The sequence below is a fragment of the Mandrillus leucophaeus genome, unplaced genomic scaffold (assembly GCF_000951045.1).
Source record: "Mandrillus leucophaeus isolate KB7577 unplaced genomic scaffold, Mleu.le_1.0 Scaffold861, whole genome shotgun sequence".
NCBI lineage: Eukaryota > Metazoa > Chordata > Mammalia > Primates > Cercopithecidae > Mandrillus > Mandrillus leucophaeus.
In genome coordinates this window covers 1,220,807-1,239,800 of record NW_012109375.1, presented here as the reverse complement: position 1 = coordinate 1,239,800, position 18,994 = coordinate 1,220,807, and the positions used below count along the sequence as shown (strand labels likewise).

General features: G+C 38.6%; 1 protein-coding gene across 5 annotated transcripts in view; it reads left to right on the top strand.

The window, feature by feature from the left end:
- Positions 1-17,708: 17,708 nt before the first annotated feature.
- NTNG1 (netrin G1) overlaps positions 17,709-18,994 on the top strand; it is a 359,892-nt gene continuing 358,606 nt past the window's right edge. For 4 of the 5 annotated variants that reach the window (XM_011968880.1, XM_011968877.1, XM_011968878.1 and 1 more), the window contains exon 1: positions 17,709-17,990. The gene's annotated coding sequence lies outside the window, so the exon portion shown is untranslated. Of the gene's footprint in view, positions 17,991-18,481; positions 18,938-18,994 lie in introns of those variants that run through there. The other variant, XM_011968876.1, reaches the window with a different exon arrangement.

The window sequence follows — 18,994 nt, the reverse complement described above, 5'->3', positions numbered from 1 at the left end:
TGTCTGAATGCCTTGGACCAGGGAACCTTCCATGTTAGAAGCAGAAATGACAGATTAGGGAGAGAAGGCATCAGTGCCTTTTCTATCCTTTCCTTTTTGTTTCCACACTGTTTAAATGAACTTTCTCCTTTTTTAAGCACCAAGTATTAATAAGTGTTTAATTAGGTCAAAGCTCGGGTGTAAACTAAGGAGAACTGAAGTAGGCTGCCAATGAATCAAGTTACCCCAGAAGTCATGCTGTAGTATTTGTGCCCTTGCACAAAGTACACACCCAAAACATATGTGTGGGGCTGATTAATTGCAAAATTTGGAAGAGATGTAAGGGGCCCTGCAATTCCAGCTCCATGGGAGAGTTGAGTCATTTGTCCTTGCCAGAAGTTCACAATGTGCATGACACCAGTGGAAGCCTCATGTGCATAAAAATCATGCATTGTGCCATGGAGGTTCAGGTGGTAATAAAACCTGGAATCAAAATGGTGAATTTTACATTTGCAAAATGTGGTCCATAAAGTGAGTCAGCTAGAGTATATCATAAATAGTACTGTTAAAAGAAACGGCTGTGAAATGGACCAGGTTACATTTTCACAGAACATCTGCCTCAGACGCTGTAACCTCTGCACCTCTGTCACTTTACTTAAACGTCCATTCCATCATGAATCTGCATCTACAGCTTATTAAGTCATTGAAAATATGTTCTCTGCATCTCTTTTAAATACCTTTAATTTTCAGTAGCTTCCAACGGCACTACATTATAAACTAAAGCAAAATATAAATTCTAATGTGTTTCACAAAAGCACAAACTTACTGACAATAAAAAGAAAGGAGTAGCCTCCTCCTTCTCTTCAAATAGATATACAAAGAACGATGAATAGAAATAATAAACCCCAACCAAATGCAACATTTCTTGGTGACGGAGATGGAGACTTACCAATTATGACTAAGGCAGATGTATCCATAAATATAAAATTGAATTTGCAACTTGAAAGGTATTACAGTTGAGCTTCAGCACAGACCTGCCAAATCTCTCCAGAACTGGCGTGGCTATTCAAGAGAGAAAAAAAATCAAAGCATGATGGTACCAAAAAAGGCAAATAATAATTAATTATTTTTAAAAATCAGTACGAGACTCACATCTTCGAACTTAAAATGTATGTGACAAATGAAGGAAGCTAGGTGTTAGATATTGCTGTGCTGACTGTTTAGCTAACCCAGGAATACTAAAATGGAATTAAATTAATGATCTTTTGTGCTCCTGGCTCCTTAAGCTGTAACATGTCTTTAACTGTGTCTCCTGTTGGGCTCAATTGTATTTGTTGAATCCCTTTCTTCTTTCCACACAGCCTGGGTTGTGAATTGTTTCATTTGTGTTCTGTTGTATAATCAGAATTTTTAAAAATAAAGAAATAAAGGAATTTAGACTTTAAACAGGAGTTTTCTGGGGAAAAAACACTGATGCCTACAGAAAACAGGTACCTAATTCCTTGCTCCCTATGGCCAATTATATATATCACTCTTTTTATATCTTTTACGTATAAAAGTATCTACTATACTGAATCAAACATAGTGTGAACATTTATTGGAGTAAGACTTATTAAGTCTTTAAAAAGCAATATTCCTGCATTTAGAATAAAGAGGATGGAATTATAGGATGTGAGAGTATAAAGGACCTTACAGAACATCCATCCCATAGCATTTTGCAAGGAAACATAGGTTAAATAAGGTCAAAGAGGCAGCATTCTATTATACACGGCAAAAGGGACAGGGCTTTGAAGTCAGCCAGTGCTGGGTTCAATTTATGATGTAATAATTTCAGAGCAGGTTACTTAGTGCAAGGAAACCTTGGTTTCTTCACCTGAAAAGAGTGTAAGAATGCTTACACCACAGGCCTCTTGGGAAGATAAAATGAAATAATGATACCAACTGTCTGACACATGACAAGGGACATAGTAAGCACTCAAAACGTATTCTTTGCCTGTCTTTTCTTACCTAGGTTCCCACCCCCATTCAGTGGCAGGATGGAAATGGATACTACAGGTCTCCTGACTCACACTCACACAGCGTGAAAGTGGGCTGAGTTGTGGTTGATCTTCTCTCAAAGTGGGTTGAGTTGTGGTTGTCACAGAAGCCCAAGCAGCCAGGGAAATTTGTTCCGGAGTCTCCAAAGATAATAAGATGAGGTGGAGAAGATGGGGAGGAGCTAATATGTTAATTGCTTAGACTATAGCACATCTGAGAGTGCCCAGTTGCTCCTTTTCCATTCCTCATGGATTTCATTAAAATTAAAAAGGTGGTGGATGCTCCAACTTCTGTGAGAAAGGCCAGTAATGTCCTTCAATATCAACAATAGGTAAATACACTGAATAAGTCCCCAGAAACAGGGGTCACATTTTTCATGCTGACCTGTGGACATTATGTCAGAACACTCTTGTAGGGACCAAGGGGTTCACATTTATTGAGCACCTACAAGGAATGAAACACTCTTTTCAACTAGGCTGTGAAACAGATATTATTACCCTCACTTACAGATATAGGCTGAGAGGAGTCAAGGATATAACCCAAGGGAAATAGGGCAGTAAGTGTCAATGCCAGGATTTAAATCCAGACACATCTGAGTTCAAAGCCCACACTAGTTTCACTACACTCCCAGCCTCCTGGAGTTGTTCACTTTAATACACACTGGCTAAGGGTGTTCAAATGAAGCTGTATGAGTGGTTGAGACAGTAATAATGTGATTATAAATCATTGGTAGGAGCCACTGTGGTTAAAGACATGCTGTACAAACTGTATTTTACAACCCATCACATGGGTACAGTACTACCCAGAAGACAAACTTAACTAGGGAAGGACATAATAGCAAGTCAAAGAGCAAGACTGTATAGTAGGAAGTATTTCAGTATTATCTTTCATAGGAAAATATGTTTTCTAATCAATTTTCACTGGTCAGAGAGTCTAGAATATGTTCACTGTGAAAAGATACAACGTTAGTTTTCCTTTATGTCTTTATCATATGAGGCTAAAAAGTAACTTTCTTAAAAATGAGGAACTCAGCATAGAAAAGTTTTTTTTGTTTTTTTGTTTGTTTGTTTGTTTGTTTGTTTTTTAATTTTTAAAGGACTTGGAAGGAAAAAAGAGCAAATTAAGTTACCGCATATGTTAGAAGGTCCAAATGACATAATTATTATTTAAAAATAATTTCACTATAATACTTAAGAAGTGACTTGTTATAGTTCTGATAAGTAGTTATTGTTCTGCTTGGCTGTGATTTATTTGGATTCTGTGCTTAAGTCATAGAGACTATACCCACTAAGGTGCAGTTTGGTCACTTTAACAAGACCCAAAAAATCTCACATAACCATCCAAGCAGAATAGTCCAGGGGTAATACGGTGGTCTGTTACATCACGAAGACAGGAATCTTTCTCATTTGTTCTGCAGCCCTCAAAGTATGGTTTCCATGTCACGGTTCAAGACAGTTGTTCTAGCTCCCACTTTCCCATCAACGTTTCAAAGGGTAAGAGAAAAAAAGGAAAGTAAGACTCCTATCCTTTAAAGAGATTTCCTGGAAGTTTTACATACTATTTAAGCAAGGCTGGGACATGTCCTCAGTTAAAATTCTATTACTAGGAGAGAAAGAAAGACCAGGTAATGGGATAACTACTATAGAGGTGCAATCTACTATCCACGATGTGGATCTTAATGGGGCAATTTGAAAATTACTCTGTCAGAAGCTATTTCACGTTGTAAAAAATTTCACAAATTTTATAAGACATGCTAATTTGCTACTGAGCAGGACATAGTCCAGAAGTGCATACTGAAAGAGGAATGTGATAAGGCAAGGCAGGGCTAGAGAAGGTGATGACCCTGATGGGTCCTTGCAAAACAGCTGTGGCACTAACCTTCCTTTGTTTCTCTGGAAGCAGTACAACCAATAAATTGCAAAGATCAGCAAAAATTTCCCAATATATGAAACTGTCATTTATTTTTTAAAAATTATTATATATGCTTGTTAAAAAAAGAAAATGATTATGCATCACAATTTTTATTTTGATATGATAATTTATACATAAATGCAATAATTGTGTTCGCATTACTAAATAAGGTTTATACAGTATCTTATTTGCTCCATATGTTGTTACGCAATCCAAAATGACAAAAGTTGTAGAATGTATTCTCTAATTGATTTGCCTGGCATATTTATGTTAAATAACATTCTTGTGGACACAGGCCATTTAATTTAACCTTCTAGTAATTGTAAGAGTCATATAGTATCCCCATTCTACACATCAAAAACAAGTTCAGAGGGAATGAAGTCACTTGTTGAGATCACATAGATCTTAAGTAGATGAATTGGAGATCACATCAGGGCAGCCAGTCACCAAAGGCATATGTCTGCTATAAGAAAGCCCAAAATCTACACATATTTCCCTAATGGCTATTCTAGAATATTTTAAGGCAATTGAAAGTCCTTACATCAGCTGGGTACTGTTACTAACACCTGTAATCCCAGTACTGTGGGAGGCTGAGGTAGGAGAATCACTTGAGGCAGGAGTTTAAGACCAGCCTGAATAACACAGAGAGACACCCCTCCCTCCTCCACCCATATCTACAAAAAATGTTTAAGAAGTGAAAAAAAAAAAGGTGAGGGGGGGACAAAAAAAAAGTTCTTGCATCATACTTATAACCCAGCAGTGAAAGATAGTTAAAGTGAGGTGTGGCTCCAAGCCTAGGGCTGTCACCTCCTTCCTCCCTCCGACTTATTTTAATCACTTAGGATAAACATCTTTCCTCCCCTAACTTTTAGCACAGTGTAGTAAGAAATTAATTTAATGAGAAAGCTCTGGCAAAGTGTCAAATATGTTACAAGGAGTTTTCCCTTTTTCTTGTATACATTATTAATCTATGGCAAAAGAATTTGAGTTCAAGTCAAGAACTGAAATGATATTTGAAAAAGAATTTATTTGGTTTACAATTGTATCCATTGATGTTCCAATGAATGTAATTAGTCTTTTATTTTAAATTTCAGATTAATAAAGCCTTAGGATGCCTATGCTATTCAATGCTATATTTTGGATGGCAAAATTTAGATGGCCAGAAAATATTTCATTGGTTATGTTTTCCCAAAATAGCCACGGAAAAATCTTTCGTTTCTTCTTGTCTCTCTATAAGTTCTGTAAGGACCTACTGATTCTGAGACGACAAATGGTCAAGTTAATCATGAATTTTTGTGCATGTCAGATGATATTAAAGTTAGCCTATGACGTGCTGCAAGAATCGCTTGAACCCGGGAAGTGGAGGTTGCAGTGAGCCAAGATTGCACCACTGCACTCCAGCCTGGGTGATAGAGCGAGACTGTGTCTCAGATAAATAAATAAAAGTTAGTCTATCAACACTGTTAGATAATTTGCAGCAAACACCTTCATGTTGAACGAAGTCAAACATTTTTCTTTACAACTTGAAATAACAATTAGGCTTTATTTGTTCAGTGTTAGAAAACTGCTGAGTGGTGCTGCCCTTTACTGGTTTGCAGTGGTACCACAAATCACTACTCACGGTTAGCTGTCAAAGGTGTGAAGATCTCCACTTGCTATGCATTATTCCAAGTAATGGGTATTTGTGAGGGTCAGCCAGGCAGCCATCTGAAATCACTCTTCTTCACCTGTGGGTTCACAGAAGCTGTGCACTATTTATTATGTGTCACTCTTTCCCCACTGGAAATCAGGTTCCTCAGAATTTTCCTTTTATTTTCTCGCTATTATCTTATCCACCTAATTGGTCATCTGTGTCCTTATGACAAACAAAACTCATATGGTCAGTGAGTAGACATTTTCACTGATTTTCATATAAATCTAACACATGAAATGTAATTAAGAGATGAGCGTGAGATAAATATTACACATAATGATACGTATATAATGGGCACCATACCAAATGCATACCATAAATCCACTGAAACAATTTTCTGTACTCTCAAAACAACTGTTAAGAGTATCATCAGTAGGTGGAGATTCTTAAATTGTGATTTTTACAAATCATAATGCTGCGTTGCAGCAGCTCTACAGCTGCGGATTTTATGTTCTGATTATTCTGTTAGATTTTGTTCTAATTATATGTGATTATTACATATATTCTAAAATGTTAATGTGTTATTTCTCCTGGCCACACATACAATGGGTATTAAATGTTTCCCATGACACTAAATTTAACAAGTTTGGTAAAAACTGGAGTAGGAGAAAAGCCTTTCAATTTAACCTTGGTCATGATGCTATGGCTCCTGTGCTCTTTTGTTTGTTTGTTTTTTTGAGACGGAGCTTAACTCTATCACTCAGGCTGAAGTGCAGTGGTGTGATCTCGGTTCACTGCAATCTCCACCTCCTGGGTTCAAGTGATTCTTCTGCCTCAGCCTCCCAAGTAGCTGGGACTACAGGCACATGCCACCATGCCCAGCTAATTTGTATATTTTCGGTAGAGACGGGATTTCACCATATTGGCCAGGCTGCTCTTGAACTTCTGACCTCGCGATCCGCCCACCTCCCGAAGTGCTGGGATTACAGGTGTCACATATGGTCCCAGTCTCCCATTCTTAAGCATTCTTGTCAAGATATGTAACAAAACTGGCAATTCCATCCAAATTTCCCTGGTTTGAATTCAGGATCTTAATATGGAACAAGGGACAGACATGTAATTTGTGGAGTTTGTAAACATGTGGTTATGTGACATCCTAAGTGAGAAAATGAGATTCTTTTCTGCTACAACAAATATAATTTCATGTGTGTTCCATGTTTTTCCCAGAGGTGCTTGAGATAATCAGATGAGGTCTTGAATTAAACTGCCTTTCCCAAGAAACATTTTTCTCTATATTCATATCTATGACAAAGTTGTTTAAAATATTGTTTCATCATATCATATTCTTTTTAAAAAAAATCTCCAGGAAAAATGTATGTATGGTCTTATTACAAAGAACTTAGAAAATACTTTTTCTATATACATAGGTTTTTAGAAATATCATATCTGTTATCAATTGAGTTTTAAGATTTTTCCTTTTGATTATCCACTAGCGAGCTTAGGGGAAAATTAGTGGTATGTGGATATTATGATGTTCATTTTAAGCCTTTTTCCTCACTTCACTTTGTTTTTGCTCCTTTTTGGGGGGATATCGCCTAGCTATGCTTGTAAGTGGCCTAAAATCCTTTCTGGACTAATTACTAATCCTTTCTGCATGAAGCACAAAACTGAAAAGGAATGAATAAAAAAATCCTAAAACAGAAAACTATAGAAATAAAATATTCATATAAAATCAATCATATTAATTAAAATAATAATAATGCTAGCTGACATCAAATGTGTAAAGCACACTTTTCTCCATGCTGTTCTTCCCTGTACATATTTACATACATATATAAGTATATTAGAAAGGTTCAAAATTGCCTCATAGAGGCCTGTGCAACACATAAAAATAGTACAAATATGGTTAAACTTCAAAGAGTTGTGTACGCACAAATCTGAAAAGTGATTTGCTGTAAGTTTTTGTCAGACTTTAAAAACAAATTCCTGGCCAGGCTTGGTGGCTCACACCTGTAATCCCAGCACTTTAGGAGGCTGAGGAGGATGGATCACTTGAAGTCAAAAGTTCTAGACCAGCCTGGTCAACATGGTGAAACCCTGTCTCTACTAAAAATACAAAAACAAGCCAGATATGGTGGTGGGTGCCTGTAATCCCAGCTACTTGGGAGGCTGAGGCAGGAGAATCGCTTGAACCTAAAAGGCGAAGTTTGCAGTGAACTGAAATCATGCCACTGCACTCCAACCTGAGCAACAGAGCAAGACTCTGTCTCAAATAAATAAATAAATAAATAAATAAATAAATAATAAACTGAAAAATTAAAAATAAAACAAATTCTTAAATCTCTAGCCACACTGGACTCTTCCAACATGCTAGGGAGGCTACAACCCTTGTGCTATTTATTTCCTCTGCCTGTAACATTCTTCCTCCAAATATCTGTGAGATTAGCTTTCTTTCCTCCTTAAGACTTTGTTGAATATCACCTTCTCTGCAAGGGCTACACTAACCATGTTATTTTACACTGGAATTGTCCTCAATGTATCCCTCCAAATCCCTCATATCCTGTTCTACTTTTTCTTATTTACATATATTTTTCTCTTTCAATTATAATAATTACTTATTAAATATGTTTAACATTTCTATCCTTTGTCCCCCAAGTAGAATGTGAGGTTCATGAGTTCAATCTTTGTTTAGTTCATCATTCAATCTCAAACTCCTACAACAATGCATATGATGCATTCAATAAATATTTGGTTGAATAAAGGAAAGATATGTGCAGTTTAAACATTTGAATGAAAATGAAAATGTAAGAGCTTTAGAGGACTGTTTTCATTCTCATCTAATTTGAAAGGATTGTTTAGCTGAAATTATTTTTATAAGTAAATTCAGAAATCTCACTATTGCCTCACATATTCATGTATTCTTTTTTTCTATTTTAATAACTACTATTTTGGTATAAATCATCATCCTCCTGGCTTCATACCGTAGACTCCTGATAACTCTCTCTGATTCTAACAGTATCTCCCTAGTCCAATTCATTATGAACAATATTTCCAGGTAAATTTGTTTACAAACACCACATTATTCATGAATCTTTCCTGCTCAGAACTCTAATTGCTCCATGTTATCTCCTATGTAAACTTCAGACTCTTCACTGGGGAATTCAAGAAGCAATGAACTTTGGGCTTATCGAATTTTCCAAATGTATGTCCACCATTCTCTAACATGGCACCTTAATTCCAACGACACTGCTGCTCCCCGATCTCCTGAAAATGGCTTGACCTTTCTGCCTTTCCTGATTTTGCCCTTGTGCAGTCTCCTTCTCGCTGAGATTCCTTCCATTATTTGTCTATCAAACCCTAAAAGGTCTAGCTCAGTACCTCACCTGCTTCAATGAAACACTCCTTGATCTTAGAAGGTCAATTGCTAGCCAGCTTAAAACATTTGTATTTCCGAGTTTTTAACCTTACACTTTGTGATACTGTTATAAAACCTCAAGTAAAATTTAAGTTTCTCAAATTTAGAAATCACAGCTTATATTTTTTCTGGATTTATCTGAGTACTTGGTACAGTGTTGTAAGCATAATAGATTGTCAAAAATGCTTGTTTACTAAATAAGTAATTACTTAAATAAATAAATGTCAGAACATATGCTGACATATTTATAATGGAAGCTTCACTACTATAATATAGAAAGCAAATAATAGCTAATATTTGCAAACATTTTTTGTTATTACCAAAGAGCACATTTATTCTTCATAGCAATCCTATGAGATACTCAGCATCAGTCCTATTATTCCCATTTTATAGCTAAGGAAATACAGGCTCAGAAAGATTAAGCCAGCTATCTAAGGCTATGCAACTGTTTTGCAATATATCAAGGACTTTACCTTTGGTCTTTGAAGGCTTGCCAATACATTAGAATACATTTCACAATAATTAATTTAAATACACAGAAAACGCAGGCAAATATATAATACATATATACATATATATTGTTTAATTGAGAAGTTTTCACTCTGAAATGTTTTGAAAGTTCTAACTTTTGTGGAAATCTGTAATAATTTACAAAGACATTTTATAAAGATATATAAGCTAGTGCTGGTAAAGAAAGTCCAATAATCCCTGACTAATTTTAAAGAAACTCAACTGGAATAAAAAGTTCAAAAGCTTTTAAAACCTCATGACTGCATCTCATGGTACTTTTCAGAGAACTAGTTTTTACCAGTTGAGTAACAGACTTCTAGGAGAGATTATGGCGCTTATAGCTAATACATGTGTTCCAGAAATTGGACATCAGTGAGCATGGTTTTGATTTTTTATGTGTGTGTTAAAAATATTATTTCAAAGTCCTTGGCCTTTATTCTATCTAATCTTTCAGGGAATCAAACATATATCCCACTTAATTCCAATATATAGAAAGTTATATACAACTTTTAGAAATCATAGATCCTATTCTATCATCCAGAAACATGAAGGAGAGATTTATTTTTGTCTTAGCTTTCATTTAAATTAATTCCAACCTCAAAGCAAGACTCAAAATGCAAAATCCGGAGCAAACCTTAGGCTAGTGATGTTCAAACTCTAATGTGCTTAAATAAGAACCACCTGGGGAGTTGCTAATTCAGTCAGTGTGGGAGAGGATGGACTCTTCTACCTGCTTTTTAGCAAGCCCCTAATGTCATTCTGAGTTAGGAAGTTTATGAAACCCATTTAAGAATAACTGCCTTAGAATCATCAGATTCAACTTCCTCATTTTACAGATGAGGTAGTTTAAGGCCCAGAGAAGTAAAATGACATAGGAAAACTCACACAGCCAAAAAGTGTGTTAACAAGAGCTTAGTTTCTTGGTTCCTAGTTTAGTGATATTTACACTGTATCTCATTGGGTTTTCTGAAAATTCGTTTGCAGCATCTCAACATATGAATTTTAAACGAATCCTGCATTTAGATCAGTCTCAGTTTTTCTACTATTGAAGTCCTAGGTTATATTTCTGAAGGTTTTAGTGGGCTGTGAGCATCTGGCTCTCCTTGCCTATCAATCAATTCTTATAAGAATAATTGGACCAGGTTCACATCTGTCATCCCAGAACTTTGGGAAGTGAAGGCAGGAAGATTTCTTGAGTCCAGGAGTTCAAGTCTGCAGTGAAATATGTTTGTGCCACTGCATTCCAGCCTGGACAACAGAGCAAGACCCCATCCCTTAAAAAAATGATTACAACATCTATACAGTAATATATACACCATGATATATGGTAACTGACAGTCTACCTCTCTTTCATTATTGTGAACTCAGCTTTCAGGCTAGTGGGGGCAGAGAGAGTTTCAGGGCAGTGGCTGAGGTGATTTCCAGCATCTCATTTTACATAGATATCTAAAAAACAGGTTTAAAAATGCAGAAGGCAGTGGGAGTATGTGGGGAAAGCAGGTAAAAAATAAGAAAGATGATTCATTTTTTTCTTCATCACCAATATATCTCCTGACCTTTTGGTCATAAACCACTTAAGAATTGGATTTACCAAATTCTCCAAAAAAGGTAAAAAGAAAACCTGAATTTCACTTTGTCTTAGAGAAGTACTTGGTTACTGTAATCATCAATTTGTTGCTGTCCTTGCATCATGTATAATCATTTCTAAATTTCTTGATTTTGGGCATTATTTCCTATATTATATTATCTTCCTCTTTATTATTGACAAATAGTTTTTCTCCAACTGGAGTTGGAATGAAACAGTGATTTAGGATGGTAGAAATGCAAACCATCGTAGAATGATTGAGGACTGGTTCTTTATGTCTAAGGCTTAATTAGTATCTATAATTACTAATTACTAAACTTTTCATTATTCATGTGTGGCATATGCCTGGTTAAATGCTTGAACCTTGGGTTTCTCGGTCACCCCCAGTCTGCTCTGCAGGCACGTTCTCATGCTCAATGCTTACTCAGGGAAATCCAGCTAATTTTAATACCAATCTAAGCAAAAAATCTCATTAGGAAGGTATATCTCCTGCCAAAAGAAGGAATATAATGTATTCCAAAAGCAAATATAGAAGTTTAAAAATTATTTGCTGTTTTAGATTATTGTCTTAAAGCAGGTTACTAAGAACTAAATTGGAAGTACTGGGTGCTAATAGGTTGAGACATATGAAATTGCCATTTCTGTAGGTCAATAATGATAAATTATTACATGTTAATATATCTCAACCTAAATAATATAGGATACTTTCTGATTCTTGATTTTTCTCCTAATGCCCTCAATTTTTGTCATTTTTAGTATCAAAACGTAAATGTTCATTACAAAGGCCATCTGCATGGTGCTGTGAGCTGTGCAGTTGTGTCAGACGACTTGGAAGTGACAAAATATGCTCTACTGTCTTGGACTTCCTGACCATATCACCTGTTTTCTGGTCACAGTGCCTTTTGTTTCTTTGTCTGCTGGATGAACGGCTACTCATCTTTTCAGGTGTTGCTCACATATCATCTCATCTATCTAGCTTTTCTCAGAATCCCCAAGGAGAATTATACATCTTTTCCTTTGGGGCTAATCTGCTCCCTGTGGGTGTCTATCTCAGTTCCTACAGCAGTATTACATTGTTTGTTTACAAGTTTATCTTCTCCAACAGACAGTAAGTTATAGAAGAGATTGTGTTATTTATCTTGTTATTTCTCATTCAGTCCCTAGCACACAGGAGCTAAATTCATGTCTGAGGAAGAGGAAATAGAAAGGCAGCAAAGAAAAAGAATTTCTGTGAGATCATAGAAATCTATTGTAATATCTTACTATTGTGTCATTTTCTATGAGACTTCAAAGTTTGGAGAACTGACAATCAAGTTTCTTCCTGACTTATTGAAGTAAGAAGAGAATTCATAATACTTCTGACTTTATTCCTCTCCTTTACAAATCGAGGCAGGATTTAAGAGAATTAGTTATTTTCTGTAAGAGAGGGAGAATCCTTGGCAGCCCACTGGGAAGTAAAGGCCACTTGGCATGAATCCAGTTTACTCACTAGAAGCCAATATCCAGCTTATATCCACTGCTTCCATTCAACATGGAAACTAAAGGATGGTACCAATAAAGCTGCTAAAAAAAAGCAGTAAAAATAGTAATTTTAGAACAGTAAACCTCAAACTAAACCCAGGACCAGGAAGTCAAGAAAAGCAGAAAGATACATCTGGGTAGAGTACACCCCAAACCAAATGGCACCCTGTGATCTATATTTCTCTTCTCTGCCTGCTGTTTCTCCCCTCCCCTCCCCTCCCCTCTCCTCTCCTCTCCTTTTCTTTTCTTTTCTTTTCTTTTCTTTTCTTTGAGATAGGGTCTCCATCTGTTGTCCAGGCTGGAGTGTAGTAGCGTGATCTTCACTCAATGCAACCACTGCCTCCTGGTTCAAGTGATTCTCCTGCCTCAGCCTCCAGAGTGGCTGGGACTACAGGTGTGCACCAACACCCTTGGCTAATTTCTGTATTTTCAGTAGAGATTGAGTTTCACCACACTGGCCAGGCTGGTTTTGAATTCCTGGCTTCAAGTGATTCCCCGACCTTGGCGTCTCAAAGAGCTGAGATTACGGGCATGAGCCACTGCACCTGGCCTGTGTTTGCTATTTTTCTATCCTTGAACCATTTTTGCCCCATATTTGTGGGACAGTACAAGGATTGCCCACAGAGGCTACTAAACCAGAGAGGCTGCACTCTATTTTCCTTTGGGTCAATGGCATGATACACATCTTTGTGGACATTTAAGAGTGCACAAAAGGAGTCCCTAGACTTGACCATTAGAGCTACCTTTCCCTTAAGCTATCTCTAATATAATACTAAAGATGCACATTACAGTTTGATTGTTAGCACCTACCTAGACTTAAGAGCTTTGCATTTCCTCCAGCACCAAGGACAGTTCCCAGCAGGCCACAGGCGTTCCATCAATATTCGTTAAATTGAGGAGAACTATTGGTATGGAATTGATGGAATGTTCTCTAAATGAAGCAAAGGGCATTCCTCAATCTTCTCTATGTATTTTCCTTCTCATTTTGAAAAGGCTAATTTTGTTGTTGTAGAGAAATTGAAATTATGAAAATTACATTTGAGGAAATCCACACAGCTGTTGATTTTTGAGGCTGAACTTTTTCAGCCAACACACTAGATTAATTGTGGAATCTCCTGTTTTCAAAAAATAAGTTGAGGATCTTAGACTGACAAATGAAGCTCAATAAAACATAAGCATATGGGAACCTATTAAGTTTGTTCAGAACATAGCATTATCCAAAACTGCTGGTGGGATGCCTTTATTTTTAATAGCCTTAGAAGAAAGATAAACTGTTAAACAAATATTGACTACGTGTTCTGTCTGATTCTCAAAGAAAATGAAATGGGTAATAGAAGCTCAGGGTGTCATGATTTTAAGAGACTCATCAGTTGGATAAAAACATTTAGTATCACATACTCAGAGCACAAAAATTAAAAAGTGATTTCTCTTGATTTTTTATGGATAAGAAGGGGTAAACAAAAAAAAAAAAAAAGGAAACCTTATTTTCTGTTAAACATTTCCAGGACTGGAATAGAAAAGAGACATAAAATACTTGACTAAAGTTAGTCATCTTTTAATTTAGCATGATTTCTCTTTAAAAATCCCTATTTTGCTCATTTAAAAATACGTATAATTTAACCAAGCAGCTAATTTTATTATTTCCAAACTATTCTACATAGTGCCATATACTAGAAAGTACATGGGTGCTAGAAGACATGTTCCTTGCATCGGTCACTAACTGGCAATGTCTTACACTATTTGCTAACTTTTGTGCTCCAGTGTCATTAACTCAGTAAATATGTGCGTTTTCTTACATTAAACAATACGTCCTTTTGTCTGCTGTTAACTTTGAGAGGAACTAAATGAGACTGTTGGTATACATATGTTGAGCATAATCAATTACTTGAATTGTTTGGGCTTGCAAATTTAAAGCTGTAAGAGAAGTACCTTGGTATTCCTATAATAGCAGGAAAATGCCAGTATAATCTAGTTTATAGAGCCCAGACCAATGCTTAGGGCTTGCTGGAGGTTTAAATGTCAAAATATTTGAGCATTAAAAAAGCCTGTCAGGTAAGAAACTTCAAAACCTGTCAAAACTATACAGCTAATGGCTCTCTAGTAAAACATGTCCCTGAGCACAAAGTGAAGGCAAGAAAGTTGAAGGATATTTCTACTGGGACACAAGCAGCAGTTATAAACAACATCTACCACATAGTATACAATTGGTCAAATAGAACTTGGTCTTTGTTACGAAATAAGTGTTTTGTTCCATACCTACCAAATTCATAAGTTGAAATCCTAACTCCTGATGTGATGGTATCAGGGGGTAGGGCCTTTGAGAGATAACTAAGTCATGAAGAAGATGCAGCCCCCATGAGTAGGATTAGTGCCCTTATAAAAGGGACCCCAGAGAGCTCCTTAGCCCTCCTTCCACCATGTGAGAATACAAGGAGTTAGTCTATTGTCTGCAACCCAGTAGGGGGCTCTTATCAGAACCTGACCATGTTGGCTCTCTGATCTCAGATTTCCAGTCTCTAGAGCTGTGAAAAATAAATTTCTATTGTTTTAAAGCCACTCAATCTATGGTCTTTGTTACAGCACCCCAGAGTGTCTAATGTGCCCATGATTTGGATATTTTAGACATCTACATATTAATTTAATATAGTGAGAGTTAACTCCTGTTACCAAGGAGGCCATGAATCATGAGAATAAGCTAAAGCTATTCACACCCGCACTGGACTTTTATCTTATACCTACATTATGTCAAGCATTTTAGAGTATTTATAAAAAAGGACACATGTCTTTTTGGACCAGATATATTGCAAATATGCCATCACTACCACTTTGGCATAATGAAGTTACAGGTATTGAAACAACCCTGCCAAATCTCTAAAGAGAAGATTTTTAGGCAGCTAAGAACCTAGAAAAATGAGCAACAGTTAGAGACCTAACAAGATTACAAATAAATGGATATCTAAGTTGAAGAAGAATGAGGAATGTGTAGAAACCAGCCAAAGATCTAAAGCCAGGGAACTGAAAGATCAAACCATTCTTCTCCAAAAGGAAAAAGAAAAAAAAAAAAAAACAGTAGAGTTGAAAGGTTAAATAAAAACAGAAAAATAGTTTTCCCAAAGAAAGTTAAATATATATATGGCAAGAGAAAGCAAAGAATGATAAGGAAAGGTAGGTATGCCTTAAATAATTTCTGTTGGTGCCAATGAAATCTCTAAAGTCAATTTCTGATCAGTGTATATTATATAAACAAATATGCAAAGGTATATTGAGGAAAACTGGTTTAATATACACATGTCAGTTTGGGGAAGTACATCAGATCTACTTAAAGTGCTTTTTTGGAAAAAATGTCCTTCTCACCTGATTGCTGCTGGAGGAGAGAACAAGATCTGGAAGGGAGGGGGTTTTAATGTTGAAAAGTCTCTGATGATTCTGATTTACTTCCTTGAGTTTAGATCCACATGTTTAGTTGGTGATTCACTGAGCTTCTGCAAAGGTCAGAGCACATGTTCCTCAGAAAAACTCACCTCTGAAAGACTCTCCCACTCCTGTAGTGGGAGGTGTTACCTAATTGGAAAGGTTCTCATTTACATATCACACTTATTTGGGATTGCTGTCGGCCTCATAGTCAAAGGAATCCTGGGAATGACGGATGATACAGGAAGAGAGGAAGGGAGGTTAGTTTCAATATTTTGACAGATGAAAACAAGTATTTTTCCAGGTTGGGAGCCAAAATCACAAAGATCTTGGTGTATTCCAGAAGAGAATGTTCTAATCTCTGCATAGATTTCTTTTCTTTTTACTACAGAATGGCCTTAAATGACCAGGTAAAGTGGAGGATGAGAGTTCAGAAAGGCTTTCTTGCCTTCAGAGAAAAGGGCAAGAGAGAGGGGAAAGGCTGAGAACTGTCTGTATTTCAGGATCCAGGCCAAGGGGCCAACGAGAAATAAGAAGGCCACTCTTGGTATTGTTTCTTATACCCTATTGCCAAAGGCTCCCATAGAAAGAACTGGGCTGTAAGGGCCTGTGAAGGAGGATTAGGTGGTGAGTAACATCTCCGTATAGTCAGTATATTTTAAACCTGGAAAGCATGGCCGGAGACACGGGGAAGAGTCAGACTTGACCAATGTCTAAGAACCCCTGCTAGGAGTTTCAGCCCTACAGGTAACTCCTTTTTGCAATGTCAGCACTACAAGACAAAGGCGGGAAAGAGGAAAGCACATAAACCCCAGATTCCTGCACTCAGAGATTCAGAGGGCGGACTCACTGTGGCCTCTTAGGTGTTAGAGGGAAGGCCAGGGGTGCCTGAAATCCCTGCCCACTTTCTGGCTGCCCAGTGCCAAGGAGGGCCTGGTTATAGGCCCAACTCAACAAACTTTTCCCCCATGCATCCTTTTACCACACCACACCCAGTCATCACAGAAAAATGACCCAATTACTCAGCCTCCTACCTTAATTGTGGGACACACAGTGACTAAGTGTTCCCAATTGCCCATTTCTTCCCGCCCCAGCTTTGCCTTGACCAAACATGAGTCAGGCTTCTCTCCAGCAGGTCCCTGGACTTTAGCTTGCCCCCCAGATCTGAGCAAGAACTAAAATGTGAAACATTCACCGTTGTTAGCTTATCTTCCAAATTCTTGGACCACAGAGACACATTTCTTGTTCAACCATGAGGGTCTTGAAGCGAGTTTTTCTCCCATCTACTTGGCTTTCCCTGTTACTTGCTCCCTTTATATATACAGGGGGGGGGGGGGAAAGCCGATTTCTGTTTGGTTTTGAGAGGCTTGCAGATTTCTGAGATCAGAGCGTTTTCCCTGTTGCAATAGTCAGTCTTTCTAATGAAAGTCTCCCTATCTTATCTAAGTTCGGATTCGTTTCTGTTTGACGTTAATGTGTAGCTAAGAGTGATCCCAGGTGAGTCTGAGCCCACCTTGGTGGGGAATGAAGCCTAGAGCATCGGAGCATTTGTCTTTCTCTGAGAAAAGGCAAGGAAGCCTGAAATGCACAGCTCTCCCTTGAACTTCAACTTTCTAAAGGGGAATGAATTTCTAAAGGAGGAGGTTCCAGTCTAGGGCTGTAGGGGCCTCTGGGCAAAGGAAGTGCTGGTTGAAAAACACCATTGTGATCACTTCTAGCGGCGAAGGGTGTGCTTGGGAACGGTTTGGGGAGGAGACAGAAGAGAGAGGGTTGGGATGGACGGCAGCAGAAGTAGGAGGTACACGAGGAGTTACTGGTAACGGCGCTTCAGTGGAGGAGCCGGGGGGATGGGAAGTAGGGGGAGGGGGGCCCTGTTGCCTCAGCGCCCAGAGGTCGTGGAGCGGCAGCAGGGGCGGCCGGAGCAGCAGCAACAACAGCAACAGCGAGCGGGACGGAGTTAGGACCGCTCGGAGCGCACAGGTCTCGAGGTAGTATAAGGTTTGCTATCCTTCCACTTGCTGGCAGTTGCAGAAGAAGATCTGCTTTTTAAGTGAAACGTACATGCCACCCCTCCAAGGGCTGCGGCTTCCCCGGGCTTGCTTCTTTGCCGCTCCCCTTTCCGGCTCTAGCGCTCACTCTTTAATTGGCAGTAGCCCCTAAGTTTGCCGGGAGCTCGCTGCCCGCTCGGAGCAGGGTCCCGGCCGGGCGCCGCGGGCGGGGGCGGGGAGCCCGGGAGCCGCAATCCAGAAGCGTCGTGGGCCATGTATATTTCATCAAACGGACTTTGGGTGCGTCGCGTCTCGCAGCTATCAGCGCTATGTGCAGTGACATTTCTGACTTGAGTGGAGGAATGCGCGAAGGAAGCCCGGGCGAAATTGGTACTAGAGGATCTTCTTGGCGCCAATGCTAATTGTCCTGATTTATGCCCCTTCTGACTAAGCTCAACGTCTTCATCTGAAATAAAATGAAAGCGGTGCCAAGCGGCATAGAACCGCCTGGCCGCTGGTTCTGATCCCCGGGAACCAGAAAATCGTCCTGCGGCTTGAAACAAAAAAAGAAAAAAAAAGAAAAAAAAAAAGAAATAGAAATAGAAAAAAGAAAAAATATCCCTCAGTAAAAGTTTAAGGCGAGAAGTGTCAGAAGCAGCGGCGCGAGGAGGCGCGGAGGAGAGCCGGCGAGCAGCGGACTGGGCTGGCACGACCTCCGAAGGCTGCAATCTCATTATTAATATCACTATATTTTTGGAGGGAGAGGCACCTTTCTCATCCTCTCTTCCTCTCCGCCCACCCTTACTCCCTCCCCCTCATCTACCTGTCAAAGTCACTGATCTTTTGCATTTCGGAAGAGGACGTCAACGGGAAGGAATTCCCCCTCTGGGTGCCGGCTCCAAGAGGGGGCGACGTGCAGGAGGCTCCCCCCGGGGGTGGAGGCGAAGGTAATTAAGCGGCGGGGAGTGGCGGGCCGGCGCTGGGTTCTCGGTCCTCGGGGTCCT